The sequence below is a fragment of the Eretmochelys imbricata genome, chromosome 9, assembly GCF_965152235.1.
Source record: "Eretmochelys imbricata isolate rEreImb1 chromosome 9, rEreImb1.hap1, whole genome shotgun sequence".
Lineage (NCBI taxonomy): Eukaryota > Metazoa > Chordata > Testudines > Cheloniidae > Eretmochelys > Eretmochelys imbricata.
Window position 1 is genome coordinate 60,395,255 of NC_135580.1, and position 9,769 is coordinate 60,405,023.

The 9,769-nt window shown below is 46.8% G+C and overlaps 1 pseudogene; it reads right to left on the minus strand.

Annotated features, from left to right (window-relative positions):
* Nucleotides 1-798: 798 nt before the first annotated feature.
* On the minus strand, nucleotides 799-1,066 carry LOC144270461 (small ribosomal subunit protein uS14 pseudogene; annotated as a pseudogene).
* Between the last annotated feature and the right edge of the window lie 8,703 nt (nucleotides 1,067-9,769).

A 9,769-nucleotide genomic window follows, 5' to 3' on the forward strand; every position in this document is an offset into this window, starting at 1 on the left:
CCGCACAGGAACTGCCCCTGCTCTGCCCTGTAGCTCCTGTTGTACTAGCCCACTGGGCCCTGACTGGCTGCTCCATACAGCCTCTCCCCAACTGGCTACTTCCTATGAAGCCTCCCTAGGCTGCTAGGAGGACTCACCTCCACTGCTCTTTCCAGGGTGGATTGTGATAGGCCTACAAGGCCTCCATTAACCCCTTCCACTCCTGTGTGGAGTGAACATCCTATCACAGGCTACTGAACACCTCACAGTCTCTAATGGATTCATCCTCCCATCACTGATGTGTGTGTGTCAAGGCAGTGCTATTATCCCCATTGTACAGAAAGGCACAGAAAAATTAAGGCCCACACCTTCAAAGGGACTGAGATTCCTAACTCCCATTGAAATCCATTTTAATGGGAGTTAGGAGCCTAAGTGACTTGCCCTGTGGTGAAGCAGGGAATTGAACAAAGGTCTCCTTCCCCAGTTTCCTTGCTGACACAGGGCTAAGGGTGCTAGTGCAACATTGGATATGGTGCATAATACATAATAAAGAAGGAGGAATGGTTACTTGTTTTCAGCTGTGTGGGTTTGGGCAGCACTGGCTTTAGGTTTTGGGGACAATTACTGACTCTTGTTCTGACCATTCGTTCTGTGGAAAGCACACAGACAGGGAATTCCCTGACACCTGAGGCCACTTGTGTGAGTCAAGTGTATTCCAAGGAGGCTTTTCCAAGGATAAGAACAGCAGCTGGAAGCTTTTTTATTTATTTATTTATTTGAACTGTTCGGCTATTTTATTTTATACACAAAATAGCATGGCAAGGACTTGGTAAATTTAGCATGCCCAGTTATCCAAATTAGGCAGAGAATTATGTCCAGTAGTCTCCTTGTGACATCTCATCTTCTTGAGAAGTGTTTAGTCCAACTTGACGAAGCTGATGTCCTTGGCGTACTGGCGGAAGCACTGCCGGCATGTGTTCAGCCCGTACTTGCGGATCGGGCCGTGGCGGTTTGAGCACACGTGGCACGAGCGGGAGCCCTTTCCGAAATTCCTAGGGTGGCTCCAGTAGAGCTGCTGGTAACCCATCCTGCCCGCTGCTCACACCGCGTCCAAGGAATCTGGAGACCCAGCAGGAAGCCTGGAACAGGAGACAGCTATGAATGAGCTTAGCCATGACTAAGCATTAGCCCAGGACTGGTTTGCTTTATTCCACACACAGCAAGAAGTCTGTCAAGGAGCAGAATTAATCACAGAGTCCAATTTTGTAATTGTGACTGGGAAAGTGTTCTGATGCCGTTTAGAAGTTCTGCATGTGTGGCTAACCCACAGATGATTAGTTAATGGGAAAGGAACTAAATGTTCAGCTGTGATTGACAGGAAATGGGCCTTTCTTCCAGACAAATGCCAATGTCACTTTTCCCTTCAGCTGTTTGAGCAATTCAGGCAAGTTTGGGGAAACCAAAGAGACCCTTCAGCAAAGGGGGAACAGATACTGAACTCTGGATTTTTTAAAAATGCCCACCCACTTTGGAGCACCCCTGTGCTGGGAGCCCAGTGTGAAGCTCTAAGACAGCCATTTCCAACCTGTCCAGCCCGAAGGCCAAGCATGTTATTCCAGAAAGAGCATGGGGACACAAACAATATTTAGGGGCAGATTCTCTGTCCTGTCCCAGCTGGTGCACAGGAAGCCCTGCAGGACAGAGAGGGAGGGGAAGGTTTCTAAAGGAGAGGAGGCAGGAAATGAAAGACTGAGGGATGAGGGAAGAAGAGCGAATTAAATGCTCAGGTTGGTTGTCTGGGGACTTGAGAAGGAAACGCTGGGTGTGTGGGGGCAGGACTGGTAATTAAATGAACTCACAGCAAGCTCCAGATTTACTTGAGCTAGTCCTGGGCCAGAAGGTTCAGGATGGCTCTTATTTTGTCCATACCAGTTTGCCCATTACTAAACTCCAGCAACAGACCATTCAGCTGATGAGGGATGAAGGAAATCAGCTGCAGTGCATTTTTGTGCACAGAACTGGCTTTTCCAGAAGCCACTGAACCTGCCAGGACCCCTTGAGGAAGTTACATCTAGTTCATGTGAGAGTAGGAACACTATATATCATGTTTCGTCTCCACTGAAACAAGGGTATAACACAGATGCAAACAAGATTAATTAAATAAACAAAGTCAGGGAAAGTTGCTAATTGTCCATGAATAACAAACTGCAAACACATAACACAGTTAATTAGAAAATAAATTAATCATCTCATGGAAGAAACACATTTAATTATCACAAAACATTGCACCATGCAGTAATTATGTGTGTACCAATGCTGGTAAGTGATGGCTGTGTTTGCACTCCCATTACAAACAAGTTCTCTTGCTTCATTTTGATTAATGCATCCATATTGACTCGACACACTGCTATGTCTGCTTAAAATGGTTGCCTCTTTATGTGCATTTTGTTGGCTGATAAAAAATCAGAGCCCCATCACTCCTGATAAACTGTGCTTTACTTTGTGAGTGATTCCACAGATTTGGTATGGGAACACTCTCAGATCTAGAAGCAGGGATGCTACTGTAACTCTTCTGCCTGTGGAGTTGGCAGCGACAAGGGCCAGGTTCAATATCTAGGGGTTCCTTTTGTCAATACAACACAGAAACAGCTCAGCCCCCCACCCAGTAATCTGGGAAAATTACACACCACCCTTGGGCACTCCTAAGAGGCAATACTTTCCCTCCCGCAAGCACAAAGTCTGTATAGAAAAGAAAACTTTTAATAAAAAAAGGGGAAAGGAACCCGGCACTAATTTGATAAAAGACCAAGCATGATTCAAAAACATATGATGATGAGCAAAACACCCACTCCAGAATACATTAGGCAGTGTCCTTTGCCTATTTCTCATTTGTGCTGTCCAAAGTCCAAACAAACGTTCCTTTAACACGCCACTCCCCTCTCCCTCCAGCGCACCCCACTCATAGTTGTCCTTGATCAGTGAAGATCCAGAGTTCAGAGTTCACCTCCCACCCCCCACCCCCACCCCCAGTGAGGGGAGGCATCGACCAATACCTCAGCTCCTGATGCCGCACCGTTCACTCTGCATCGCTGCCTGCCACTGCTGTGCGCTGCATCGTTGTCTACTCTGCTGCTGCCTTGTCATTGTTCACTCCACCACTGGCCTCTCTACTGCAACTTTTGCGATGCCTTGAGGTCCCAGCAACTTCACACAGGCAGTTCTCAGCGATTTCAGCACTTAGGGAGGGAGTCTCACTGTTAGTACAAACTGGTCAGTCTCTTTCACTGAAGACACTACCCCACCGCAGGTCTAAGGAGTATCACCTAGACCTGGTTATCAGTGATTTCAGCTCTAGGGAACTGTAACAAAAGAAAAGACTCTCAATTGAGTCTAACCAGCTCTGTCATTAAACACTGGAGAGGAGGAGTGTCAAATGGTGTCTAGAACTCTTAGGCAGAGCCCACACCACCCAGTTGAAACACCTGTCCCCACCCTCTCTCTCCTTCATTGGGATTTGGCATCCCTACCCTCCGCTTAGCGACTGAAGTTCAGTTGAGGGTGACCCCCCTCAACCAGGGCAGGTCAAGCCCCCACTCACACAACAAGGGCAACAACCTTTCATCACCCCTACACTCAACACCAAAGTGACTTGCAAACCAACAAAACTTGCAAACAGCCAAAAATTATCACTTGCGCAAAGCAGCTCTATCATGCTGCACATCGAGGCAGAGTACACATATCTATGCAAACAAAGCTGGTTCCTGAAGTCTTTTCCCCCAGCTCATCACTAGATGTTAGGGAAGAGCTCATTCAGACCCTGCTTACACAACCATCTGTGCTAATGAAGAGTCTGCTCTCATTAATCCTTCTCCCACCTCTTCAGAGGTGAGACCATTGTCTGCCTTCTTCACTTAGTTCTTTATAAGGCACCTGTCAGAATGGTATCCAAGATCTGCTGTGCATGCAGTTTGCACAGCTATCACTACATCAGTCAGCGGTGTGTTTTTTTGACCAATAGGGTAATATTGGTCCAAGCTCCAGTGTGGATGCAGATACACTGTTATAAAGGTGTCTTACAGTGGTATAGTTTATTCCCCTTCTCTACAGAAATGGCTATACAGGTCCAAAGCCTTTTTATACAGATACCGTATAACTGTGTCTACACTAGGTGTGCTATCCCACTTTAACTACACCAGTACAGTAGAAGAATAGGAACTCTTGTGTTTAGACAAGGCCTGAGACAGTGTCTAGATTTTCAGAGCTTGGCACATGAGGTCCTGAGGACTTTTGAAAATCTGTCCTCCTGCATCTGATTCTCTGACAGGCACCTTGTGTGGTCATTTACACCTGTGCACAATGGCTGTGTGAATTCTCCTCTCAGTGTAGGAGCTTTTCACACCCACTTTGAAGACGTGTAAATGATGAGACAAGGTGCCAGGCAGGAAGAATTAGACCAAATACCTCAGAACAGCTGAGCCCTGCCATACTACCAGCTCTTCCAGCACCATGCATGCTTTGCATACAGGCTGCTCCAGTACATGCTACACTGCACAGCACTTGCCACAGACTGTGCATGATTGTGTTATCTCTGCTGGGTCTTCTAGAGATCCTGAAGCTACAGCTAAAGGAGAACTGCTGGGATTGGGTGGAGGTATCTGAAGCCACTAGACAGCAAGGGCTAAATTAAGCTTAGGGAATGAGCTAAGAGGAGGGATGTGAAGTAAACATGGCACTGTTCCTATTTCCATTTTAGCTAACGGGCTCCCATTGGCTTGTAAGCTCCATTGACTTTGTAAGAGATGTACCCAAGAAAATTAGAACTTCATTTGGTGCAATGCATTTAAAGTCTGACTCAGTACAGTGCCTGGCGTACTCAGCTCCAATGGGAGCATCTTGCAGCGGATGGGGAGGGACATTTGTTGGCATATATTTTGTGAGGGAAAATGGCTTTTGACAAAAAATGAAAATTTTTTACAAAAAAATTAATTTCAGTCAAAATTTTGCTTGATGAAAATTTTCAGTAGAAAATGTTTGGTTTGGACTCTGAGTATTTTCCCCTCGCTTTCTATTTTTTACTTTTTCCCCCATTGGAAAAGAGAGGGGAAATTTTTCCCTCTAAGGGGAAAAAAGTAAAAGAGGGAAAGTTGCAGGAAAAAAAACCCCAAACCTTTATAATTTTTTTCATTTTGTTTCATTTCAAATTTTTTCCTTGAAAAACCCTCATGAAACATTTTTACAGAAATGAAAATTGTTTGTTTCCTTCAACATTTTTTGCAAAAAAATAGGAAAGTGTTTTTTAAAAACAAGCCCTGCTCAGCACCTCACAGGATTGGGACCTCGGTGTTCTTCTACACCACAAAACCAAGGCTAATGTCCCCCTCCTTTGTGAATAGGCTCAGTATTGCTATGACGAGAGAGCCTTGGTCCCGGGGGGTATATCAAGTCTGATCTTCCTGAGGCAACTTGATGCTACGTCTCTGAGCAGTCACTCAAATCTGACACTAGGCAACAGTGCTTGAATACGTCTCCTCATCTTGTTCTGCAAAAGTCCACTGGGAAATGGACAGAATCTTAATAAAGCAGGAGGAATGTGTCAATTCCCCTTCATCACTTCTGCTAGGTTGAGGTTAATTGGTTAATTAGATAATTACTCATATGTTGCCAGCTTGTCAGGCACTAACAACACATTTATTATCAATTATGAAAGCTTTAGTTCCCTGATAATTCTATTTCAAATGTGGTGCTTAGGACATTGCACTTACACAGGCAGACCGCATTGTTATGGAAATGAACTCATGATCTTCTGCAGCCCAGAGAAAGGAGATAGAATTATCTCCATTTTGGCTTCGCTAGTTAATTAATTGCTTAGGGTTTCTTTTTCTTTCCTTTTTCACAACACGTTATCCAGTTAATTCAGTTATGATCCTATCCAGTGGCCTTCCAATGCCATTTGATGGGCCTGCTTATTACAGTATGTCAACATGAACATCATGTCATTGAAGATTTCTGTGCAACCTAAGCACTCTTTCTGTGAGTGTACAAATAGGCCTCTTGCTCATACGGTGAACCCAAGTTTTGGGATGTGTGTGTGTACAGTGCTTCCCATCATGTGTGTGCATAAAACATTACCAACATCTTGTAGGCCAATAGCAGTGTGAATTATCAAACATTTCCTAGCACCAGTACAAAATCTTTTTCAAGCCATCAGCTCTCGAAGGATTACATTGTTACTGATGACATGCAGCACCTGTGAGATTTAACAAGACAGCACCTTATAAATTCACCCTGGATAGTATGTTCTGCAGATTATGGTGTGATGGACTGTCTCTCAGCATTAGCCTAATAAGGCAAGATGTGAAAATGACATTGTTAAGCTGGTACTTCTGTCAAGATTGCCCATGTGAAAAAAATCGCATGGGAATTTTCAGAGGCAGAGCTGTTGTTGCTTCCTTCTGCTGCACGACATTCATCAGAAGCCAACGCCTTCTGGTGCCACATCGGAGAAGGAATCTGACCAGGAGAGAGTGTTCTGATACTTTTCTTTCTCTTTCCAGCCTGCTCTGATGGGATCCAGTTGCTATCCAGTCATTCATTATTTGGGATGATTAATTCCTTACTGTTACCTTCTGAATATCTGGCGACAATAAGAATTAGAAGGGCTAAAAACACCAACATTATGTAACAAAAATCCATTACAAAAATGGATTTGTTCCCAACAACCACAGTTCAAATCAAAGGGATCAAAAGCCAAACCAGCCCAGTGATATCCAGCTAAGCCAGGGGTGGCCAACCTGAGCCTGAGAAGGAGCCAGAAGTTACCAATGTACATTGCCAAAGAGCCACTGTAATACGTCAGCAGCCCCCCCACCCCACCCCATCAGCTCCATCCCCCCTGCTCCCAGCGCCTCCTGATCAGCTGTTTCGTGGCATGCAGGAGGCTCTGGGGGGAGGGGGAGGAGTGAGGGCATGGCAGGCTCAGGGGAGGAGGCGGGAAGGGGTGGAGTGGGGGCTGGGCCTGTGGCAGAGTCAGGGATTGAGTAGCAAGCACCCCTCAGCACATTGGAAAGTTGGCACCTGTGGCTCCAGCCCCGCGGTTGGTGCCGATACAAGGAGCCGCATATTAACTTCTGAAGAGGCACATGTGGCTCCGGAGCCACGGGTTGGCCACCCTTGAGCTAAGCGCTGCAACCCACTTTTGTTAAGTTTAGGAGTTTACTTCTGGGATCACACGGATAGCCTTTGTTAATGGAAGCCACTGCTCAGACCAGGACTGCAGCCCCTTACAGTGCAGTTCTGCACCAAATAATGTATGTGTAAAAATGGCCCCTGCTTACACAGAGCTGATCTCAGCCTGTACCAGAGTTAAAGCTGCTAACTACAGAGAAAGCAAGTCAAATTATACTCCTTTTTACCGCTGTCAGCCCTGCAGACCCAACCCCACTCTGGGAGAGGGAACTGGAGTCTTTTCTTGCTCACAAACTATCAAAAGAATTGCTAACCCAGTTCAGATTGCAGAATCTTTATTGTTGGTAACTCCAGGGCCCATCCAACCCCACTGGAATCAATTGGATTGGGCCCTATAATCCATTGACAAAGTCACCTGTCTAACCAAATTCTATCCCCCAGTTACACACATACCATCTCTCTGGGGACAAGATTGTTACGAGTAGTCTAAAGACAAGAGGTTTGCACAGGTGTCACCGAGACAGCATTAGGCATTATTTCCAGTGATGATCCACAAGCCAGAAAGAACGCAAATTGATCCTCAGAACCCAGGGGGAATCTGTGGTCCTGGCAGGTACAGAAACCATCTTTTTATTTGTAAACTGAGCAAATTTGATATCAAAATCACCAAGAACCAATAAATGGAGAATGTTACACTATGAAAGGAAAGTCTTGAAATGAAACCAAATGGCTAAAACTCTTTTAATCAAGAGTGTCCATCTTAGGATCTCTGCTTGGTACTGAGCACTGGTAGAATATTTATTTGCTCTAAGTTGGCTGCCGTTTATTACTATTATTTACAGAGCATGTGCAGGTCCCATACAGAAAGGGACAAACACAGGGTTTGACTGCGCTAGGGAAAGTGGTTGAGACTGGGTTGGAATTAGCTAACACATGCTAGCCAACCCTCACCTAAACTCAGAGGTGCTGGAGCTAAGGGTGCTGGGGGGGGTTGCTGCTGCACCCCCTGGCTTGAAGTGGTTTCCATTATATACAGGGTTTACAGCTTGGTTCAATGGCTTTCAGTACCCCTGCCTAAACTCTGCCTTTTTTCTTAGGCTAGATACAGGCTAACACATTTTACTTCAATTGAGCTTGTCAGGTCAGAGAGCTGTGTTAACAAACTCAAACTCAACCTCATCCACTTTTCCTAAGCTAGATAAAGCAACAGGGTGGCCAGCCGCAGATACAACAGGCATAGGCGCTGACTCTGTGGGTGTAGGGTGACCAGATGTCCCAATTTTATAGGGACAGTCCCGATATTTGGGGCTTTTTCTTATATAGGCTCCTATTACCCCCCACCTACTGTCCCAATTTCTCACACTTGCTATCTGGTCAGCCTGTTGGGTGCTCTGGGGCTGGAGCACCCACAGGGAAAAAATGGTGGGTGCTGAGCACCCACTGGCAGCCCCCCTGATCAGCTCCTCCCCCTCCCTCCCAGCATCTCCTGCCCACAGCAGATCAGCTGTTCTGTGGCATGCAGGGGGCGCTGGTGAAGAGAGGGAGGAGCGAGGGCAGGGCATACTCAGGGGGAGGTGGCAGAATGGCATGGGAAGAGGTGGGGCGGGGTTTTGAGGGAAGGGGAGGTGTGGGGGCAGGGCCTGGGGCACAGTGGAGGTCAAGCACCCTCCAGCACATTTGAAAGTTGGCACCTCTGACAACAAGAGTGCTTTAAAGAATGTATGGGTCTTCCAGAGCTTTTTGAAGGAAGGAAAGGCTGCAGAATAGAGAAGACAGGAACCAACACCCCAAACTTTGGGAAGAACCTAGCTTAGACCAGGGGTCGGCAACCTTTGAGGAATGACATGCCAAGTCTTCATTAATTTAAGGTTTGGCATGCCAATTATACATTTTACATTTACAGGAGCCAGGGGACGGAACCCCAGACTGGCAGCGGGCTGAGCAGAGCGGGCGGCCGGGACCCCAGGCCCGGCGGGGTCCCGTCTGCCAGTCCCGCTCAGCCTGCTCCTGGTCTGTGGTTCCGTCCACCAGCTCCTGCCAGCTGGGGTCCTGGCCACTGGCCCCACTCAGCCCGCTGCCTGCCTGGGGTTCCGATCATCCAGGCAGGCAGCGGGCTGAGCGGGGCCAGCGGCCGGGGCCCTGGCTGGCAGCAGAGTGACGCCAAAAATCAGCTCATGTACCGCCTTTGGCACACGTGCTGCAGGTTGCTGAGCCCCGGCTTAGACCAAACCCTACTAACGAAAGCTGGATAGATTCACATCTGTTCCAGATGATCATGTGACAGAAGTTGCTCTAATGGGAGCCAGTCCACAAGGGGTCCCTTGATTAGTCCCATCTATTTGTTTTGGAAGTCGGTCCAATATTCTCACATTCATCCAAACTGCTCAGAACATTAGAACCTTTTAAACCATTTTACTGCTCTGTTTGCACTTTTTCTAGCTCACTTCCCAGATGAACACCACAGAGACAAAGCAGTAAAGCTCATGAACAAAGTTAGCAGCTGCTGAACTTGGCTCAGAAACTTCCTGGACATTTTCAGACTGGCTGGGGAGGCAAAAGCAGGAATAATGAGGCTTAATGACATAGTTGGCCCTGGGGAATGACA